Source organism: Lathyrus oleraceus, chromosome 1 (assembly GCF_024323335.1).
Source record: "Lathyrus oleraceus cultivar Zhongwan6 chromosome 1, CAAS_Psat_ZW6_1.0, whole genome shotgun sequence".
Lineage (NCBI taxonomy): Eukaryota > Viridiplantae > Streptophyta > Magnoliopsida > Fabales > Fabaceae > Lathyrus > Lathyrus oleraceus.
This window is the reverse complement of record NC_066579.1, coordinates 227371893-227396643: the sequence shown is the minus strand read 5'-3', so window position 1 is coordinate 227396643 and position 24751 is coordinate 227371893. Positions and strand designations below refer to the sequence as shown.

The 24751-nt window shown below is 39.6% G+C and overlaps 1 long non-coding RNA gene across 1 annotated transcript; it reads left to right on the top strand.

Annotated features, from left to right (window-relative positions):
• The first annotated feature begins 16221 nt into the window (after positions 1-16221).
• LOC127115631 (uncharacterized) lies at positions 16222-17082 on the top strand. Its single transcript, XR_007800817.1, has 4 exons — positions 16222-16311; positions 16483-16583; positions 16701-16825; positions 16973-17082. It is a non-coding gene; the product is annotated as an uncharacterized LOC127115631 (long non-coding RNA).
• Positions 17083-24751: the final 7669 nt, after the last annotated feature.

Sequence of the window (24751 nt, the reverse complement as noted above, 5' to 3'; positions counted from 1 at the left end):
TTCCCCATCCATAGTTGTAAGAATCATAGCACCGCCTGAAAAGGCTCTCTTCAAAACATATAGGCCTTCATAGTTAGGAGTCCATTTTCCCCTAGCATCAGGTTTGAAAGATAAAATCTTCTTAAGCATGAGGTCACCTTCTCTAAACACACGAGGCTTGACCTTCTTATCAAATGCCTTCTTCATTTTATGCTAATACAATTAACCATGACACATGGCAATCAATCTCTTTTCTTCAATTAAATTCAACTGATTATATTTGGTCTGACACCATTCAACCTCTGTCAACTTGGCTTCCATTAGCACACGTAGTGACATGAACTCAACCTCTAACGGGAGCATAACTTCCATGCCATAAACAAGAGAGAAAGGGGTTTCCCCTGTTGAAGTGCGGATGGATGTACGGTACCCATGCAAAGCAAATGAGAACATCTCATGCCAATCTTTATATGTCACAACCATCTTCTAAATGATCTTCTCAATGTTCGTATTCACAGCTTCAACAACCCCATTCATATTTGGTATGTAGGGAGAAGAGTTGTGATGTGCAACCTTGAAGTCTTTGCAAAGAGCTTCCACCATATTATTGTTCAAGTTCGATCCATTATCAGAAACGATCTTACTTGGCACACCATAACGACATATAATCTGATTCTTGATAAACCTTACAACAACCTGTTGGGTCACATTTGCGTACGATGCCTCTTCAACCCACGTTGTTAAGTAATCAATAGCCACCAGAATGAAACGATGTCTGTTCAAAGCTTTGGGCTCAATCATACCAATCATATCAACTCCCCACATGGTTAAGGGCCATGGGAAGGAAATGACATTCAACAGTTTCGGAGGAACATGAATCTTATCTGCATATATTTGACACTTGTGGCATTTCTTCACAAACTTGCAACAGTCAGATTCCATTGTCAGCCAATAGTAACCTGCTCTCAACATCATCTTTGCCATAGCATGTCCATTAGAATGGGTACCAAAGGAACCTTCATGGACTTCAGTCATCAATAAGTCTGCTTCGTGTCTATCCACTCATCTGAGCAAAACCATATCGAAGTTTATCTTTTAAAGCACATCACCATTCAGGTAGAAGTTGCCAGTTAATCTCCTCAAAGTCTTCTTATCTTTCAACGATGCCCCAGACGGGTAAATCTGACTTTGGAGGAAACACTTGATATCAAAATACCAAGGATTTTCATCTTTGACTTCTTCAACAACAAACACATGAGCTGGCCTATCAAGATGCATTACAGTCAAATTGGGAACTTCATTCCAAAAATTTCACCATAATCATTGAAGCCAACGTTGCAAAAGCATTTGCCATACAATTTTCATCTCGAGGGATATGTTGAAACTCAACCTCTGTAAAGAAAGTTGAAGTCCTCCTCGCATAATCACTGCATGGTATCAAACTGGGTTGATTCGTCTCCCATTCACCCTTGATCCGATTCATAACCAAAGTTGAATCTCCATAGACGTCAAGATATTTAATTTTGAGATCAATGGCTTCTTCAAGCACCATAATGCAAACTTCATACTCAGCCATATTGTTTGTACACTTGAAAGTCAATCTAGTTGTAAAAGGGATATGAGTGCCTTGAGGAGTAATAATCACTGCCCTAATGCCATTACCATATGAATTAACAGCTCCATCAAATACCATGCCCCAACGGGAACCAGGTTCTAGCCCTTCATTAAGCAATGGTTCATCACAATCTTTCATCTTCAAGTACAAAATCTCTTCATCAGTAAAATTATACTACACTAACTGGTAATCTTTAATAGGTTGGTGAGCCAAATGGTCAGCCAAGACACTACCCTTGATAGCTTTCTGAGATCGGTATTCAATATCATACTCATATAACAACATTTGCCAACGGGAAATCCTCCCAGTTAAAGCAGGCTTCTCAAAAATTTATTTGATGGATCTATTTTGGATATCAACCAAGTAGTATGATTCAACTTATACTAGCGCATACGCTTAGCAACCCAAGCCAATGCGCATCATGTTTTCTCAAGCATAGAATACTGAGTCTCGCAGTCAGTGAACTTCTTACTGAGGTCGTAAATTGCATATTCTCTCTTTCCAGATTCATCTTGCTAACCAAAAACACAACCCATACTCTCATCAACCACAGTCAAATACATGATCAAAGGTCTTCCTTCAATAGGCGGAGACAGAATTGGAGGTTCAAGCAGGTACTCTTTAATACTATCAAAAGCTTTCTGGAAATCTTTGGTCCAATCACAAGACTGATCTTTCTATAGAAGCTTGAATATAGGCGCACATGTGGCAGTCATATGCGATATAAATCTCAAGATATAGTTTAAGCGGCCGAGAAAACCTATGACTTGCTTCTCATTTTTGGGCACATGCATCTCTTGTATTGCTTTGACCTTGGCAGGATCAACTTCAATACCCTTCTCACTGACAATGAAGCCCAATAACTTACTAGAACGAACACCAAAAGTACACTTATTGGGATTCAAGCAGAGTTTATATTTCCTCAAACGCTGGAAGAACTTCAACAAATGCTTAACATGTACTTCTTTCGCTTGATTTAGCAATCATATCATCAACATAGACCTCAATCTCTTTATGCATCATATCATGAAAAAGAGTGGTCATAGCTCTCTGGTATGTTGCACCAGCATTCTTTAGACCGAAAGGCATCACTCTATAACAAACTGTTCCACAAAGTGTAATGAATATGGTATTTTCCATATCTTCAGGTGCCATCTTGATCTGATTATAACCGGAAAATCCATCCATAAACTAAAATACTTTGAATTTAGCTATATTGTCTACCAACATATCAATGTGTGGCAGAGGAAAATTATCTTTCAGACTGACTTTATTCAAATCTCTATAATCAACACACATGCAGACTTTTCCATCTTTCTTCGGAACATGCACAATATTGGCCACCCACTGCGGATACTTAGAGGTTACAAGAAAACCAACATCAATCTGCTTCTGTACTTCTTCTTTGATCTTTACGGCCATATCAGGATGAGTTATTCTCAACTTCTGCTTGACCGACGGGTATTCTGGCTTCAGCGGTAATCTATGCTCCATAATCTCAGAATCCAATCCAGGCATATCTTGATAGGACCAATCAGACACATCAGAATACTCTCGAAGAAGATCAATCAACCCCTTCTTAGCTTTTGGACACAGTTGAGACCCAATCTTGACTTCCTTCACATCATCTTCGGAACCCAAGTTGACTAGTTCAATCTGATCTTCAAACGGCTGAATGGCTTTTTCCTCGTGCTCAAGTAAACGGGATAACTCATCAGATACTTCTTCATCATCAATCTCTTCCTCATCTTCAAACACAGGGAAATCAAAGTTTGGAGAGAGAGTAGGATCATTGTATTCAATAGGTTTGAGAATCAACCTGCATAATGATTTGATATTTTGATTTTAGAGAAGTGGAGTGCAGACGAATATTATGCAGATGGAAGATTATTACTTATTTAATTTTTTTCGTGATTACCATTTTCGAAAAGGCAAAAAGTAAAAATAAAACATCATATTGTATTTCATTGATGATAATAATAAAAATGGCCAACAATGTTCGCTTCTCCCTTAGGCATAGGAGAAGGATTTTTCTTTAAAACAATAAAAACAAATTACTTATAACGGTGAATGACAACAGGAACATCAACAGGGACCCAATTGTTGCAAGTCTGGCCATGCCTCACGAAGTTGGCGCAAGCTTCGTCTTCATCACCATTGTCTTAAATAATGGCAACTGAGTGTTGATCATTCCCATGAATGAACCATCCACTACGAAAAATTGGTTGTATAACTTTGGCTTTGGCGTTGAATGGCCCTGGTTTAAATCCTAGCCCGACTCTATTCTTGTTCTCGATGATCTCCGCAACACGCCCCACTTGTCAATATTGCCAGCCTGAATAGCCTCTTGTGCATCTTTCAAAGAAGACATGGGTGCCCCAGTTTTCTTCAATTCATCAGCAATAGATAACGCTTGGAACAACGTTCCGACCACCTCCTCAGCATCAACATACGTGAAAGATGACAAATAGCTCACCAACAATTCCTTATCTCCACCAACAATGACGAGCTTGCCGTTCTTCACAAATTTCAGCTTCTAGTGAAGAGTAGACGTCACTGCTCCAGTTTCATGAATCCATGGCCTTACCAACAAGAAACTGTAGGCCGGATGGATATCTATCACCTGGAAACTAATTTGGAAATCACTTGGACCTATCTTCACTGAAAGGTCCACTTCTCTAATGACAGTTTTACGAGAACCGTCAAACGCTTTGACAATTACGCCACTATACCTCATCGGGGCGCCTTGATAAGAGAGTCTTGACAAAGTTTATTTTGGTAACACATTCAATGATGACCCAGTGTCAACCAATACATTGGACAAAGCGTCCTCCTTGTAATTCATGGAAATATGGAGTGCCAAATTATGATTCTTGCCCTCCTCGGGAAGCTCTTCGTCACAAAAACTCAAATTGTTACAAGAAGTAATGTTGGCAACTATGTGGTCAAACTGATCAACAATAACACCGTGCTTAACATAATCTTGTTCCAATACTTTCTGCAACGCTTCTCTGTGCACTTCAGAATTCATCAACAATGACAACACAGAGATCTTTGACGGAGTCTGGAGCAGTTGCTTTACAACATTAAACTCACTTCTCTTAATTAACCTTAACACCTCATCATCTTCGTTAGTGTTTAATTTGTTGGGTTCACCAGACTGACACATTGGAGCACTAATCGGATTCGCTACAGGAATCTCTTCCTTCTTACTTACTGAAACATCTTCTACTTCTTTTGGGAAAACATGACTGAACATATGACCACTATGGGCCACCTTTGCAATATCGGTGATATTCACAACTGAATCTGTGACTAGTAGAGGAACATCTTGACCATCTTCAATCATAGTGGCATTGTATTGATATGGCACAACTTTATCGGATGAGTAAGGGACAGGGTCCGCTAACCGTATGACTAACGTCGATATCGATCTATTGACATTGTTATTGCCACTACTATCAAACTGAATGACTACCCTCTCAGAGGTCTTGAACACCAGTACAATGACATTTACATTATCTCCCATATCCCTTGACTGTTGAATCTAGATTACATTTACATTATCATCCTTTTCTTCAAGTGTTGGGGATTTTTACCCTCTTGATAAAATAGACCTTCTAACTGAGTGTTATTAGGTTTATCTCTCAAGGGGAACCCAAGTTGACGATGGGCCAAACCAGGGTTGTAGTTGATTCCTCCTTGTGTACCAATGAGAGGCACATTATAGAACTCACCACAACTATCAATAATATTCAAGCTACTCAATGCAGAATCATACCAAACAATATCATTATTAGTGAGAGACATAAGTCTCTGAGACTACCATATACATTGCTTTTCTCCAAAAAAGCAGGCGTCTGAGGCAAGTGTGAAATAAACTACTTGTACAGAAGAGGAACATATAACACAATAGTCCCACCATCTTTAGAATTACTTAAATGCAAATAGAAATACACGTCACCCAACAGAGTAGGAACATGATTCCTAATCAAGAAGATTCTAATGGCGTTAACATCAACAAAACTGTCAATCTTAGGGAACAAGGCTAAACCATAGATGAGAAATACAAAGATGGCTTCAAAAGCATCAATGCTACCGGCTTGAGCAAAAAAAGTAGCTCTGCCAATGAAGAACTCATAAGTCAACCCAAAAATACCTCAGATGAAGAGCTTAATCTAGGATATGAGATCTGGGAATCTCCTCCAATCCACTAAAAGGTACCTTGTCAGATACATGTATTCCCAAGAGATGGGCATACTTCTCTAACATAGGAATAAGCTGATAATCAGGAAAAGTGAAGTACCGGTAAAGAGAATCATAGAATTGAACCAAAACACTAAGAAGTCCCTCGACCACATCTGTAGATAACACGGACAAGAGCTACCCATGATGTTTCTTGAAGTCCAAGGGATCTAGTACAAAAGATGACAACTTCCTTAGCTCTTTCAAAGCAAGACTTCTGAAACTGTACTTCTTAGTGTTCTAAGGATAAAAACCTGTAGATAATGTTCTAAGAAGTTCCCAGAGTCTTAATCCCATCTATCGGATATTATAGGTTAGGATAACTGACTCATCAACCCATAATATTCTCAAGAGAGACTCGTCTGAGTGTAGTATCGCGTAACAACTGTGATCAAGTAAACACCTGAATAGTCTCCGCACTATGTCCTAAATAGGCCAAGTTGGGTTAAATGTTCTACGGTCCTCAGCTTCTCTGGCCCCAAATCAGAGAAAGTAATGCATATCCACAAATAACTTGTGTGACATCAGTAACTCCAAAAGGGTCTCCATTGAGTAGATGGGTCTCAAGCCAACTTATTAAGGACTACTCCACACAAGTGGAACATGACGATACCATCCTCCTATCTTAATTGCACTCAAGTTAGAGTTAGAACTTATCTCACCACACATAGATCACCAAGCATAACAGACAGATTATATCATACAAATAATATACAAACATTAAATATACAAATATATACACATAAAAAAGTAGGCTAAACCCACTGAGGACTACTCCCGAGCAGAGTCGCCACTTCATTTCTGTAGCGGTAAATTCATGAACATCAAGCTATGGATAAGATTAACGTCAATAAAACCAGAGTCGCCACCGTGCTTTTATTGTTTCCAATGTAAAAGGGAAAAGTACGAACAAAACCCAAAGATAAGAAGTTTTCAAATCAAAACTGATAAAATGCCATAGATTACAGGTAAGGGGGTTGGTTACACAGAGGGAAGGTGTTAGCACCCAAAGTATCCTAGGTACTCCTAGGGAGCCCTTTTTTATGTGTGCATATGTTTTTGGTATAAAAAATGTTTGATAAAATAGAGTGTGGGGATGAGAAAAGAATTCATTGATTATATTTTTGTGTTTGAAAAGACCTTCGGTCTTATGCCTGTGAGGGCAAAGATTCCTAGTCCTTATTTTAATGATGTCAAACCTTTCTAGTTGCTCATAACGTGTGCTTTGGACAGTGTCATCATATCATAAAATGCATTCATCCTCTAACATGCTCAAAGTATAAGTGAAATGTGTCCATGCATATATGAGCATCTCATTGACTTGAATAATACACTTGATCATCGTTAGTACCTTAGGTTCATAAGAGAATGGTTTGAATTGACCAAAATACATCTCAAAAACTCATTTTTGACATTTTAAGAACTTTGAGTTGACTCATGACTTGGAGCGGTAAAACTGTGAGTGGACTCCTGACTTGGAGCGTAACTCTCGGGTCTGAACAGGTCGAGTCTGTGAGTCAACTCATGACTTGGAGCATAACTCTTAGGTCTGAACATGTCGAGTCATAGGTCAACTCATCCCCTATTTGAGTCGACTCACTACCTGTTTTTTTAACCATGTTGCCATGGGTCTGAATAGGTCGAGTCATAGGTCGACTCAACTGTGGAAAAACCCTGTTTGAGTCGACTCATCCCCTGTTTGAGTTGACTCATCGCCTGCTTCACTTGACTAGTTTTGCCTCGGGTTTGAGCAGGTCGAGCGACCTGTGTGAACAGGTCGACTGGTCGCTGTTGGCACTTAATTTTTTGCTGTGTATTTTTGCAAAATTATTTTGTTATGTTTGTTACTTTGTCCATGCATCATATAAATATTCTAGAGTCTCTTCTTAACAACTAACAAGAAAAGTGAAAGATATACACTAAAGTGCTCTTCTTATTCATTCTTCATTGCATTTCTCAACAATCACATATAATAAGTAACGATAACCGGAGGATTGTGAAGGAAGGTTAGGGTTCAAGCGTCTTGCGATTGAAGTAATCTGAGCTAGAGTTTTGGAGAACATGGAGTTCTTGCAATAAGGTAGCTACAACCAGAGGTTTTTTTCGGAATGCTTGAACGACTTGGTTCAACTAGAATCAAGGGGAGAAAAGTGAATAGGATCTGCAATAACACTAGGGATTCATTGGTGGTGACCATTTCCTCTCTTGTATCAAATTTGTAACTTAATAATAAATATATCTCAATTCTAGATTTAGAATTGAGGGAAGATGTACCCTAAGAGAGGACAATAAAGGAACTTCCTAAACAAATCCGGTGTTGTTCTCTCTTTTTCTTAACTCTTTAAATTCCACATTAATTACGTTCTGTGTGAAATTAATAGTAAAATCAATCTCGCTTAATTGTTGTGCATAGTAGTTGTTCAATAAATTGGTGCAATCACTTTGATTGCTACTAAGTAAAATTCTGCACATTCAATTTGAGTGAAATTGAGACTTGGTTTGGATGCTCATCAAGTGTTCGATAAAATTAATCTCACACAAATTGATTAATATTTTACTTGATCTCTTATTGTGTTAACGCATTATTAGAGGTAACGATATCAACGATTGTGGTAATTAATTTATTGATTTAGATAGTGGTTGATTATCTCTATCGTAGTTATTCCATTCGGTTTCACGCATATCCGATCTTTCCATTAATGGATCGTTTAGACGATTGTGGTCTAGGGAGCTTTCGCAACCTTTGAAAACAATTTAAAAAGCGCTAAATTTCAAATACTGATCTATTCAACCCCCCTTCTAGATCGGTACTATCATCTAACAAGTGGTATCACGAGCGCCAGTTCATCTAGTGCTTCGCATATAACTTTTTAGAAAATGAGTAATGATCTTAAGGGGGCGTACAATAGAGAGCCTATTTTTACCGGTGACAACTACAGTTATTGGAAAGATTATATGCGTATCCATATCAACTCTATTGATAGGAAGGTATGGAAAGTCATCCAAGATGGTCCCATGGAAATAACCATGACCAATGCGGATGGTATTGTTATACATAAACCTGAAGCACAATGGAATGGAGAAGATAAAGAAAGAGTATAGCTATGATTGGATAGCCAGAAATATGATCATCTCCGCCTTTGGTGTTGATGAGTATTATAGGGTTTCCTATTGTACTAGTGCTAAAGCTATGTGGGACTCATTGCAAATTACCCATGAGGGAACCAATGATGTCAAACTAGCTAGAATCCACACTTTAAGTCAAGAATTTGACCTTTTTCATATGAAGGATGGTGAAACCATTACCGATATGCAAAAGCGATTTTCTCATCTAATCAATCGGTTAGATGCTCTTGATAGAACTACCTCTAATGATGTTGCTACTAACAAAATCTTAAGATGTCTTAACAGGGATTGGCTACTAAAGGTCACCGTGATTAAGGAAGCCAATGATCTAAGAACATTGGACATGACAACATTGTTTGATAAGCTTCAAGATCATGATAAAGAGCTCATGAACCTTGAGAAACATGAGAAGAGTCAAAAAAAAGGAAAAGAAGGAGAAATCTAAGGACACTGAAAGTAAGTCTATCGCTTTAAAGGCTTCAAGATCTAAGTCATCCACCAATGATACGTGTGAGAGTGAATCAAGTGATGATGATAAGGATTCGAATAAAGATATGGAGCTGTTCATAAGGAGGTATAACCGATACCTTAGAAATAATGAAGTTCAACATTCAGATGAAAATCTTGTCAACTATAGAAGACAATCAAAATTCTCGAATTGAGAGGAAGGTAAGATAACTAAGTCAAAAGGATCATGCTATAATTACGGAAAGGCCGGTCACTATAAGCCGGACCATCCCTTGTTGAAGAAAGACAAAGGAAGAGACAAACGTCATAAGAAATAGAGCAAAGCTAGAAGAGCATACATTGCATGGGAGAACGATAATGAGTCCTCAAGCGATGATAACTCAAGTGATGAAGAAGAAAATGTAAATATTTGTCTTACGGTTCATCAAAATAAGAAAAAGAATGTAAGTTATTCTAAGTATGATCATGTTGACAAAATGTTATATTTTGATTTGCAAAAAGCCTTTAGTACTCTGAACAATGAGGCCAAGGAAGCTTTTAAACGCTTAGCCTCAAATAAGAAAATTTTCTGTTATTTAGCAAAGAAGATTTCTGATTCCGAAAAGGAATTAGAAACTCTTAAGAAATCTATGATAGAGGCTACTAAAGGCAAAACTGAAGATGATAAGGGATTTTGGTTTAGATGGTCTGGATGTGAAACTTGTCACATGTGGCAAAGAGAGGTTAGAACTCTTCAAGCTAAATTAGACAAGGCTTTACAACCTAAAGTTACCTTTGCTATTAATCAATCACATTTTAGAAGTAACATGAATAATCCTTATCAAAAGTACACTTATGTGGTAAAGGATCAAGTTAGAAAAATCAACTCTCATCCGAACTGAAATTGTCTATATTGTTGCAAGAGGGGACATACTATTGCTAAATGCCGATTTAGGAGATTTTTGGTTCCTAAAGGCATCTATCAATGGTTTCCCAAATGCAACCAAAGTTTCACTCACACACTAGGACCCAATGAAAATTGGGTACCTCATTCCCTTGTTTAAATTTGCAGGTGGAATGTCTTGAGGATATGGAGAGAACATGGGTTATCGATAGTGGATGCTCAAGACACATGACGGGTGACATTTCCTTGTTCTTTGACTTTGTGGCTAAGAAGAAAGGGTTTGTAACCTATGGTGATAATAACAAGGGAGCTATACTCGGAAAAGGTAGTGTAGGTAATCCCTCCTCTACTACTATCTCAAACGTCCTTTTAGTTAAAGGCCTCAAGCATAATCTCATTTGTATTAGCCAATTATGTGACAAAGGATATAAAGTATCATTTTCAAAAGATTGTGCATGATTTAACATAATGACAAAAAGAATGATGTGCTTAAGGGATGGAGGGTAAATAATCCATACATGCTTGACTTGAATGAAGTATATTTGACTGACGCTAAATGTCTCATCTCCATGAGTGAAGACTCTTGGCTTTGGCATAGGCGATTAGCGCATGCCAACTTTGACTTGCTAAGTAAAGTTATTGCAAAAGATCTAGTAGTTGGTCTTCCCAAAATCAAATTTTCAAAAGATCACTTATGTGATGTGTGCAAAATGGGAAAGCAAACAAGGATCTCTTTTAAATCTAAAAATATTGTTTCCATAACAAAACCCCTTGAACTTCTCTATATGGGCCTTTTTGGGCCATTTAGAATTAAAAGTCTAGGTGGAAACTACTATGGTTTTGGTATAATAAATGACTACTTTAGATTTTGTTGGACCATCTTCTTAGCAAGTAAAAGTGAGACTTTTTCTGCTTTTGAAAAGTTTGCCAAGATGTCTCAAAACAAATTGGACACTAGCATAATTACTATTCGAAGTGATCATGGAGGTGAATTTGAAAACCACCTCTTTGAGGAACTTTGTGAAACAAACAACATTGATCATGATTTTTCTGCTCCAAGAACTCCACAACAAAATGGAGTAGTGGAACGTAAAAACCAAATTTTAGAAGAGCTTGGAAGGACTATGATCAATGAAAACGGCCTTCCTAAATATTTTTGGGTCGATGCCATAAATACGGCTTGTTATGTATTGAATAGGATACTCATTCATCCTATTCTAAACAAAACTCCTGATGAATTGCTTAAAGGAAGGAAGCCTAATGTTTCACATTTTCATGTCTTCGGATGTAAATGCTTTGTATTAAATAATGGTAAAGAAAACCTTGGTAAATTTGACTCAAAAGCCGATGAAGGTATCTTGCTTGGATACTCTCAATCTAGTAAAGCATATAGAGTATACAACAAAAGGTTACTTATTGTTGAAGAATCCGTGCATGTTTCCTTTGATGAATCTTATCCAAAAATTGTCGGAGAAGGTATTATTGTTGATGGTGCAGGTGTTCCTTTGGAAGACATAATAAAAGATCAAGAAGAAAAGAGTGTTGAGCCCCATCCGAAAAAAGCTTAGGAGGAGCCGGATCACATATATGAAAAGAAAGAGGAGGATCATTCGATTAATAACAATGATCTTCCTTTGGAATGGAAATATTCTAAAGATCATCCTGATCAGTCACCAGTTATGCTAGGTATTTCACTATTTAATCGTAAATAAGTCAGGTAAACTGCGTAAACTGAAGCATTTTTAGTTAGATATAAGCTCAATTCTATAATATAAAGTGTGTTGTTACTTATGAGTTTCTTGAGGATATTTTACACTTTTGGGTATGTTAGCAGGTCAAAAACTAGTCTGGAAGCTCAGGGAATCAAACGTCAGATGCGAAATTAAGTCCGAGCAAGAAAACGGAAGAAAAAAATCAATTCTTGGAGAACCTGTTATCCATACGCGTATGGCCTTACATGATACGCGTATGGACCTTCCCAATACGCGTAGCATACGCATATGACCAGAGGGATGGAAAATCTAGCAAAAAGACAAGCTTCTGGTGATACGCGTATGTGACTGGTGATACGCGTATGAGACTGGTGATACGCGTATGAGACTGGGCAATACGCGTATGAGACTGGGCAATACGCGTATCAGAGGCTGTCTTACGTGCAGTACGCGTATGAGACTGGGCAATACGCGTATGAAGCCCAAAATCAGGAAAAGCCCAACTGCATAGCTATTTAGAGGGGAGAACACGATTTTCCAGGGGTTGGACAATTTTGGAGAAAAAAGAGACGCGTTTGAGACCTGGAGACTCAAGGATTATCAGAGGATTCATATGTTCAAGAGTTTTCCGACGATTGAAGATTGATTCCTCAAGAAATTCTGTAATCACAACAATGTTCATCTTTGTTTTTATTTCTATTATGAGTAGCTAAACCCCCCATTGCTAGGGGGGTGACCCTGATTCTGAATGTGACAGATTTTATGTTTGTGAATGCATTGACTATTTCTTCTTCTCAATTGATTTGTTCTTATTATCGTTCTTTACGCTTTATTCGTCGGACCAACGAATGATGATTAATATGAATAGTTTTAGCTGGACAACAATTATTCATTGATTTGTATAAGAACTTTGGATAGTAAAGATCGCCTAGGACTAGGGATTTTCTGTCTGACCGGAAATTCTTGATATTCGAATGCTTGAGTATGAACCTAATTATTTATGGACATAGTAATTAGGTTACATAATCAAATGTCTTTTCACTAAGGACTTAGGAATAGATACCCTTGAGGACCGAAATCAATCGGACGAGATTATTGTCAAAGCCTTCATAAATTATATCTGTTACAGGAAGTTTCATTCACCGTACCCTAGCAATCTACTCTAATTTATCTCTCGTTCAACCATTGTATTTGTTTTATTTATTTGCAATTGATAATACAATTACTCATATCACAAAAACCAAAGCTTTTTGTCTAATTGAAATAATCGATAAACTCTGTATCGTCAAGCAGTCCTTGAGATCGACAAACGGGGAATTTCCCTTTTATTACTACAGTGAGAAAAATAGTACACTTGCTATTTTCCCATCAAGTTTTTGGCGCCGTTGCCGGGGACTGCCAAAGATAATAGAGTTTATTAATTTATTTTCAATTAGAATTTTGTTGCTCTGCATCCAAAATTTTATTTACTGTTAATTCTATTTTTATTGTTATTATAACTAATTTCTGTCTAATCTGTGTATGCGAGGTAAGGCCTCAGCTAATTTTCATTTTGATGCAGAACCAGAGAGAACATTGCGCGCAAAGCTCAGAGAAGCTAGAAGAAAAAAATTGGCAAACTCTGACACCGAAGAACCAGCCACACTTGGCACACCAGTCTCTGTTCACTCCGAAAAATCTGAGTCAGACACAGATTCACATCCAGACACTGTTAACATGGCTGCAGACCCGCCTCCAGCGGAAAGACTTTTAGGTGACTATGGCAGACAAAATAACCCAGCAGTGCGGTTGACCATTGTCGCAACCTGAAAAATACAGGAGGTGCAAAAAAACAATCGGCGAAAGAAAAATGACAGAAGAGTCGCCACCGTGCGTTATTTATCCCAAAGGAGGGAAAGGAAACGCTCGAAGTAAACCTGAAGAGAAGGAAAGGAAAAGACAAGGTCTCGCAACCAAATCTTGGGTTCGGGAGTCGATTATGCGAAGGGAAGGTATTAGCACCCCTACGCATCCGTAGTACTCTACGGGATCCACTCTTGTTGTTTCTTGTCTAAAGGGTGTGTGTTATATCTAATGTACTATTTACTAAAAGAAAGGGTCAAAGAAAATGACTCGCACGGATGTCGAATCCATTGCATACGTATCTCATCTGAATATGAGAATCAGAGTCTTCGTAGCTCGGGTACCTATAGGTGAAGGATTAGTGTGCTCGCTAAGACATCGCGTCTTATGCCTACGTATCTCATCGGGAATGAGAATCAGAGCAAAACGTAGTTCAAACTAACTACGGGAAGAAAAGTCTCGATTGCAACTAGGGCAAGAGAAAGGGAAGGTCTCGATCGCAACGAGGGCGAGAGAAAGGATCGCAACAAGGGCGAAAGCAAACAAGGATTAGTTGTTAGTCGTTAGTCAAACTCGGCAAGACATCTCATCTTGTGTCTACGTATCTCATCTGAACATGAGAATCAGAGTTGCCGTAGTTCGGCTACATAGGGGTTGCCATCTGAACATGGACTTACAAAAGGAGGACACCAGTTGTGTCAAAGGAGAGTGGGCAATGTGTTTACGTCCTAGCAGTAGGTGTCGCAGCTCGCTGAATCGAGTCTTAGGCAGTTACCTCTTTGCAATAGAACGGACTACATGCCACAAGATCGGAGACGCTCGGAAAGGTCTAGAAGTGGGGAAGCTCTGCCCTAGAGTTGTCATGCAATATGTACTTAGGTGTTTAGGATTTACAAATGGGAATATCTACCTAATGTTATCATACAAAAGAATATGGGAATCCTACCTATGTTATCATACAAAAGAATATGGGAATCCTACCTATGTTATCATACAAAAGGATATGGGAATCTTACCTATGTTATCATACAAAGGGTTCTATCTAATGGGTGCTACCTAATCGGAACAAGAGTTGACGAGTGGAGCAAGGAGAAGTGTTAGGGATAAGGGTAGATGGCGATGCATGAAGCAATCGACTTACAAGGTTGATGGCGATGCATAAAGCAATCGACTTACAAAAGGGTGGATGAATACGTGCTGGTTCTGTTAGGTTTTGAAAAATGATTACTCGACGTTGGATCGAGGTTTTGATCTTGTTTTGAAATGGTTATCGAATGTTCATTTTAATTCTTGTATTAACAGATGAATAAAGAATGAAAGAATAAATATTATACATTTCATGGGAGAGGGATACATTTGTTATGAATGGGGGTTGACAAAAATCATGAAATAATTAAATCGGGCCCAAACAACAAAATGACTCGAAATATGAGTGTAAGTGCAAGAGAACCGGCTCATTGTAAGAAAGCCCAAGAGTAAGCTATGTGAGGTTGATGGCGATGCTTAAAAAGCAATCGACTTACAAGGGTGTGGAAAAATGGGCTCGACATTGAATCGAGAAAATATGATTTTTATAATTTTAAAATGGTTTTGAATGGGTTTTTTTTTATCAATGAGATTGTGATGATTTATCATGATTGTAACGTAACTCACACATAAAGGCAAATAATTTGTACAAATGAATGAACAAACGCAAATATAATAATTCACATAAATCCCAAAAAATGAATAATCACATACGTCATATTAAAAATAAAATAATAAAAAAATGAATAAATGATAGAAACATGTTAGTTAAATGATAAGGCTAGATAATTAAATGTGAGAATTGAAGAAAATATGGAAAAAAATCAAAGTGTTGGAAAACCAAGGCAACATACCCGGGTATTGAACCCACCCCACTCAAGACTATGATACTACCCTTCTCCACCAGACTACTCATGGTTATTTATTATTTTGATGCTACTTTAAATATATAAACCAAATAGATTAAACATTAGAATAAAAACTAAAATAAAAAAAGTCTGTTGGACTACCAGTAGTTAAACCCAGCCGCCTGGCTGTTGGGTTTTTCCAGGGAATATGAATTGAAAATATGGAAACATTTATTAACTAATATTAACTAAATCTTAGGTTTAAACAAACTTTTTAATGGTTTCAAAAGAACTTATTTTGTTTAAAACGAATTAAAGAAAAAAGGAAAAAACAATTTGGTAACAGGATCGTTCTCCTTGTTCTCTCTCAATCTCCCAAATTCGCTCTCTAAATCTCACGAACCTCTCACTCGCAACTTAGCCTTTCTTTTTCAACTTCTCATCTCCCTCACGAAATCTCTTCTCTCATCGCGACCCCACCGAATCCCTCTCAAACATACAAGAGATCAATGGCTGTTACAAAACAGGAAGCTTACCTTCGGACCTTCGATGAAGACGACAGCTCAGGTAACAATCGAACCTTTCCCTTCGCCTCTTCAAGTGCTGGTTTTCTCTTATTTTAGGATTAGGGTTTTGATTTTCTTTGAAGTTTTCCTTTCCGCCTCCCTATTAGGTTTTTTCGTCGTTTTCCCCCTTTTCCTCCACTGATTCGTTTACTATTTATCCTTTTCAAATTAGGGTTTCAGTTGGTGTCTTTGGTATTCCAGAAGAGTAACTCTGCAAAGCACTTTGGATGTTCAGAAATTGGATTGACCTCTTTGATGCTAGGTTCGAAAATGGTAATCTGAACCTTCATACTTTCTTGCTCTGTTATGACTTCATGCCAATTTGGGATATCCTTCTGAAATTTGAATTTTTACTAGTGCCAATGCTAACTCCTCTGTGTTTTACTGCAGTGAAACTTTGGGGTAGCGGATGAGGTGAGATCAGCCAGTTTCTGGTTGAACTTTGAAAGTTGATCAACTGCATCATTGCCAACAAGTGCTTCTCCAACAAATAAGACCAGGTCGGGATTGCTAAGGTAGATCAGCTTTGACAGTGCTCTCATCAACGGTCCATTATTCGATTGACGCAAGCTCATGGCAATGGTGTGGTTTTGGTTTACTGTTTTAGTCATGACTTGGATTTTGTTCGCATCACTAACATGTTTGATTATTGTAAATGCAAGATTAGTTTGCATCTGTTGGTTAAGGCAACATGGTGTACTGAAGCAAACGGAGTTGAAAAGAGTGAACTTGCAGCCGGAGTTGAACTAAACAATGGAGTACTATCACCGAAGACAGAGGGAGTTGATGTCGGCGTGCTAAAAAGAGACAAACCACTTCCTGTTGACAAAGATGATGTTGTTGCAGCAGTCTGTTTGGGCAGTGGCACTTGATGCTCCCCCACTAGGATGATGGAACCTTGGACGTAGGATCATAAAGGATCGAACAGCAACCTCTGATGGTAAAATTTCCATTCGAAATAAAATCTATAGTTCATATTCTCTAACTGCATGTTCGGTGATTATTGTAGCCGGTCCTGCTGCATCAGATAACTGAGAGAACAAATTTCTGCTTTTATGCTTTGCAGCTATCTCCTTGGGATCCTTCAACAGTAGTTTTATCAGTTCAGACGCAATTACAATACCACATGCCTTATTATCATTCATATGAGAATCTATCTGAGGAATTGTTTCCCTATCAACCTTCTTACATAACCAGTATATAGATGAATTCACGAGTTGCTCTGACAAAGCTAGGAGGTCTATGGTATTAGATTCAACTCCTCATTGAATTCTGCTGGAAAGATTACTAAAAAACGCTTCAGATGTTTCAGACGCACAATTAAGCACAGCATCATCCTGTTTCATAGCAACCTCAACATTAATTTCATTTGACACAACCACCAGTGATATTGATTGTTCACCATTTTGAGGTAACTCATTCAATTTACTGTCAGAGCCTTCTGCAATTATCTGATTTGGCTTGGGATTTTCTCACTTGTCTGTTATAATGATCTTCTGTTTTTCTTGATTTGTAAAGTGAAGGGTTTGTACGAGCAACACGTATTGCTTGAAGCACTTCTATGTCTGCCTTCAGATTCTTTCCCACTTTCAGCTTTAATGTCTTGAATCCTTGTTTATAGTACTTAGAAGCCAATTCAGCTGCTTCGGCTTAAGAAACAATCAGGATTGTTATATCAGTGGTTATGGTATTTGAACCACCACCAAAAAGCCTCCACCATGGCACACGAATACTATTCGTAACAGCGTCGATTACTGCCATCTCCACTCCAGCCCTAACCGAAGCAAATTGATGCCCGGGAAGAATATCACCAATTTTCCCCAACATAGAACCCAATGTTAACGCAGGACATTTCAGCAAGAAATCACAAGCTTCAGAAGCTTTAACCATAGCCGTGTGTTGATCCTCCGCAGTAACAAAAGGCAAAATCGGTGCTTCACCCCACCCAACAGCACCGTTACTCAATTCAACCCTAGTAGCAACGTTCTCAACTTTCTCCAACTTTGAAGAAGCAATTGTAAAGGGTGAAATCAAGGGTTTTTTTGGAGTTTGGGTTGACTTTGGTCAAAGTTGACCAAAAAGTCAACAGTTGACCAAAGTTAACAATTGGTCAAAAATGTCAAATTTTGTATTTTCTTGTGTAGAATCAAATGTAATGGTTTAAAATGACATGAAATGGATTGAAATGGTTTGAAAAATGATTTGAAATTTGGTTTTACCATTGGTTTATTTATGACTTGGATGTTTGACTTTTGAAAAATAACTTGACTGATAATGTACATGAACAAGGCCATGAAATGAGACCATAAGGTTAGGGTTTTGACATAGCATCCATGAACCAATAACATGACTAGCAAGTGGCTTGAAACACAAGAAACATTGTTGTTCAGATGACCCAGACCATAGATGTATCCACAATCACATGAACAACACCATGACTTTGGACCAAGACCAATCCTCATATAAGACCAAAGTAAGGTTAGGCCAAGCATGCTAAATAAAATAAAAACTAAAAAAAAATTCAGGACCAAAATCGGGGTATGACAGTTGCCCCTATTTAAGCGTCTTCAACTAAACAATATGAAGCAGGACGTTCTTCATATGATCATAGTGGGAGATGATTAAATACTAAGAAGACCCGGATTTTGATCCTGAATCCCTATGAAATAATTAACAATGCCTGTCAGAATTGGCAAAGAAGCAATCTCAAAAGAAAAATCCGTCTGGTACGGTGAAAATCGACCTGAGTACCGAAACAGAAAGTTGACCTGGATACCAAAATAAATGGTAACACAGGAATACCCAAGGCCTGAACGCCGCACATTAGTCTGAACACTAAGCATCGGAATATGAGAGTATCAATGTTGGTCTGATCACCGGAAATCTGGTCTGAACACCACTTCGATCTGGAAATCGGAAAACTGGCCTGAATGCCACAAGTACTTCGACTTGATCGTCGGAAACTTCTTCGATCTGAAAATCGGAAACTGGCCTGAATGCCACAAGTACTTCGACCTGATTGTCGGACACTTCTTCGATCTGAATATCGGAAAAAACTGGCCTGAATGCCACAAGTACTTCGACCTGATTATCGGAAACTTCTTCGATCTGAAAATCGGAAAAACTGGCCTGAATGCCACAAGTACTTCGACCTGATTGTCGGAAACTTCTTCGATCTGAATATCGGAAAAAACTGGCCTGAATGCCACAAGTACTTCGACCTGATTGTCGGAAACTTCTTCGATCTGAATATCGGAAAAACTGGCCTGAATGCCACAAGTACTTCGACCTGATTGTCGGAAACTTCTTCGATCTGAAAATCGGAAAAACTGGCCTGAATGCCACAAGTACTTCGACCTGATTGTCGGAAACTTCTTCGATCTGAATATCGGAAAAAACTGGCCTGAATGCCACAAGTACTTCGACCTGATTGTCGGAAACTTCTTCGATCTGAATATCGGAAAAACTGGCCTGAATGCCACAAGTACTTCGACCTGATTGTCGGAAACTTCTTCGATCTGAATATCGGAAAAACAGGCCTGAATGCCACAAGTTGCATTGACCTGAATGTCGGAAACTTCTTCGATCTGAAAATCGGAAAAAACTGGCTTGAATGCCACTTCGGTCTGAATACCGGAAACTGGCCTGAATGCCACTTCGGTCTGGATACCAGAAAAACTGGCCTGAATGCCACTTCGGTCTGGATACCGGAAAAACTGGCCTGAATGCCACAAGTTGCATCGACCTGAATGTCGGAAACTTCTTCGATCTGAATATCGGAAACTTCATGCCTGTCAGCATCGGCAGAAATAGGGAAAATGATAATTGAGGCGGCACGTGGGCCAACGACCCATGCTGGGGATAATAAGTCATGAACAACCTTCAGTCTGAGCACTGGAAACAAACTTCTGGCTTATCACTTGGGATACCGAGAATGTTTCATGCTTACATGCGTATGTTTGAATTTTTCAATGGCGTAATGCTCCATGAAAATGGAAATGCTACGCGATTTAGGAGGATGCAATGCAATATGATTCTACATGCAGGGATGCGAAATGCTGGGGAAAATGCCAAGCCGAAGCAAGGAATCCTGTTGGGGAAATGATCACAATCTTCTGGACCCTGGCACTACTGTTGGAGATGCACAGTATAATAAACTATGTGGGAAATGACCGGCCGCGCGGTGTTCTGGCAATGACGAGATACCGAGACTCTGACTGGGGAGAGAATGGCGATGAAAACCTGTTTTTGGGGAAGCAATAGTGGTTCTGGCAACCATAATCTACGAGAGATGACTCAGCAGGGGGGGCAAACACCGATACGGTACCGAGGTTATGCTTCCAGGAAAGAGATCATCAATTTAGGATTGAAATCCTCGATCTGGCATCGAACTCTGAGGAGCAGCTGCTTCTGCTGGGAAGACACAGTCTGGTACTGTCAACTCCGCTGGGGAGTGTATAGTCTGACACGCATGCTTAGGAAATGCCCCGAGGGTATCTGTTCTGAATAGATGATCCAAAGCACTTAAAATTCACAGCAACTTTAAATGTTTATTAAGCAATACCTGTAAAGCCCTTATGTGTCATGATGCAATGTTTATCAAAAATTCGGACGTCATTTTTGCAAACAAAATAGTAAAATAAAAATGAAAACAGAGATATACTGAATAACATGATTTTATTGATTGAATGGCCTCTGAATAGGCATTTACATCAGGAAGAAATCCCTGGAAAGAGGTAATCGCAAAACAAGAATTAATCTAATCGCAATGTGAAATGGATTTCTATTGGGTTCCAATTCTGCTATGACTTGCCCGTCTTCAAGATCTTCCTGATGATCAGCCTTCTGAAAAAAATGATTAGATTGTTTTCTTCCTTCTGAAAGTTTCCAGTCACCGACATGAGATGAGATTCAGAACTAACTCAGAACGCAGTCATTCGCTAAATCCCTAACTTTTGCCTGGATCGCCCTTTTCGGGTTTTCAATCCACCGGGATAACCATTTTTGCCTAAGTTGCCTTTTCAGGTTTTCAACTTACCGGGTGTACGATCTTTTCATTTTTTAAATCCCTGATTTTTGCCCAAACCTTTTCACTTTCTTGGTTCGTCGGGATGCCCATTTTTGCCTGGACTGTTCTTTTTACCGTCCAACGGGTCTATTTTATGCGAAGTATTTTTTAACTGCGTTTGAGTTCACAGGGGAAGTGAAGTCTTCACCATCCATAGTTGCAAGCATTAAGGCCCCACCATCAAAAATCTTGGTGAAAATATACGGTCCCTCATAGTTAGGAGTCCACTTGCCCCTGTGATCTGTCTGAGGAGGAAGGATCCTTTTCAACACTAAATCTCTGACTTGGAAACACCGAGGATGCACTTTCCGATCAAAGGCTCTCTTCATCCGACTCTGATACAACTGCCCATGACAAATGGCTGTCATTCGCTTCTCTTCAATAAGACTCAATTCGTTGAATCTTGTTCAAATCCATTCAGCTTCGTCCAACTTGACATCCATTAGGACTCTTAGGGAAGGAATCTCCACTTCAACAGGCAGGACCGCTTCCATACCATACACAAGGGAGTAAGGGGTCGCCCCGGTCGACGTACGTAGTGAAGTGCGGTACCCATGCAAGGCGAAGGGTAGCATCTCGTGCCAATCTCTGTACGTAATGACCATCTTCTGCACAATCTTCTTTATGTTCTTATTTGCTGCCTCAACAGCACCGTTCATCTTAGGACGATAGGGGGAAGAATTGTGATGCTGAATGTTGAAGTTCTGGCACAACTCCCTCATCATTTTGTTATTGAGATTGGAACCATTATCAGTAATGATTCTTTCGGGAATCCCATAGCGACAAATGATTTCTTTCTTGATGAAACGGGCAACCACATGTCTGGTGACATTCGCGAACGACGCTGCTTCGACCCACTTGGTGAAATAGTCGATGGCAACAAGGATGAAGCGATGCCCATTGGAAGCAGTCGGCTCAATCTTTCCAATCATGTCAATGCCCCACATTACAAACGGCCACGGCGAAGACATCACATTCAGAGGATTCGGCGGTACATGCACCTTATCAGCATAAATCTGGCATTTATGGCACTTCCGAGCATACTTGAAACAATCTGATTCCATGGTCATCCAGTAATAACCCGCTCTCAACAATTTCTTAGCCATTGCATGTCCGCCGGCATGAGTACCGAAGGAACCTTCATGAACTTCCTGCATTAACATGTTCGCCTCGTGTCTATCCACGCATCTGAGCAAAACCATGTCGAAGTTCCTCTTATACAGCACATCGTTTTTGTTCAAGAAGAAACTGCCTGCCAATCTTCTCAAAGTCTTTCTGTCATTGTTGGATGCCCCTGCAGGGTACTCTTGATTCTTCAGAAAGCACTTGATGTCGTGATACCAGGGCTTGTCATCAACTACCAGTTCAGCAGCAAACACATACGCGGCCCTATCAAGGCGCATAACATCGATCCTAGGAGCATGATTCCACCGAACCACCTTGATCATGGAGGATAGAGTAGCAAGAGCATCTGCCATCTGGTTCTCATCACGAGGTATATGATACAACTTTACTGTTGTGAAGAAAGTCAACAGTCTTCTCGTGTAATCTCTATAGGGGACCAGAGTAGGCTGGAGAGTGTTCCAATCACCATTTACTTGATTGATCACTAGAGCTGAATCTCCGAAGATGTCCAAAGTCTTGATTCTCAAATCAATGGCTTGCTCAATACCCAAGATACAGGCCTCGTACTCAGCTTCATTATTGGTGCACTCGAAAGTCAGACGAGCGGTGAAAGGCATGTGGGCACCTTTCGGAGTGGTAATGACAGCACCAATTCCACTTCCTTTGGCGTTGACGGCCCCATCAAACGTTAAAATCCACTTTTCATCTGGATCAGGTCCCTCCCCAACAACTGGCTCTTCACAATCTTTCATCTTGAGGAACATGATGTCTTCATCTGGAAAATCAAACTTCATCGGCTCGTAATCATCAATCGGCTGCTGAGCAAGATAGTCTGACAGAATACTCCCTTTGATGGCTTTCTGGGATGTATACTGGATATCATACTCTGTCAATACCATTTGCCAACAAGCAACCCTTCCGGTGAGAGCTGGCTTCTCGAATATATACTTGACTGGATCCATCTTGGAGATCAGTAAGGTTGTGTGAGTCAGCATGTATTGTCTCAATCGCTTAGCAGCCCATGCAAGTGCACAACATGTCTTTTCAAGCATTGAGTATCTCGACTCGCAATCTGTGAACTTCTTACTCAAGTAGTAGATGGCATGTTCTTTCCTGCCTGTCTCGTCGTGTTGACCGAGAACACAACCCATAGAATTGTCAAGTACTGTCAAGTACATAATCAGCGGTCTCCCTGAGACTGGAGGCATAAGGATAGGAGGATTCTGCAAATACTCTTTTATCTTTTCAAAAGCCCTTTGACAATCGTCGTTCCACCTGATAGCCTGATCTTTCCTCAACAATTTGAAAATTGGCTCACACGTAGCCGTTAGGTGAGAGATGAACCTTGCAATGTAGTTCAACCTTCCTAAGAAACCACGGACTTGCTTCTCTGTTCTTGGCTCAGGCATTTCTTGTATTGCTTTCACTTTGTCAGGATCCACCTCAATCCCTTTTCCGCTAACAATAAAACCCAGCAATTTTCCAGATCTCACCCCGAAAGTGCACTTGTTCGGATTAAGCCTCAGCTTGAATTTCCTTAACCGTTCAAACAATTTCTGCAGATTCACCAGATGTTCTTCTTCTGTCTGAGATTTGGCAATCATATCGTCCACATAAACCTCGATTTCATGATGAATCATATCATGGAATAGAGTCACCATAACTCGTTGATATGTTGCCCCAACGTTTTTCAGACCAAACGGCATCACCTTGTAGCAGAAGGTGCCCCATGGGGTTATGAAATTTGTCTTCTCCATGTCTTCTGGTGCCATCTTGATTTGGTTATAGCCAGAAAAGCCATCCATGAAGGAGAATACCGAGAACTGAGCTGTGTTATCCACCAAAACGTCGATGTGAGGTAATGGGAAATCATCTTTAGGACTACCTCTGTTCAGATCCCGGTAGTCGACACACATCCGTACCTTTCCATCCTTCTTAGGTACTGGAACGATGTTGGCGACCCATGGCGGATAATTGGTAACCGCTAGGAACCCTGCATCCAACTGTTTTTGCACTTCTTCCTTTATCTTTACAGCCATCTCTGGTCTTGTTCTTCTGAGCTTCTGCTTGACCGGAGGACAACCCTCTTTGAGAGGTAAACGGTGTACCACAATGTCTGTGTCAAGCCCTGGCATATCCTGATAAGACCAAGCGAAGACGTCAACATACTCTTGCAACAGTTCAATCAACCCCTTCTTCACATCATCTTCCAAAGCAGCCCCTATCTTGATTTCTTTCTTGACGTCCT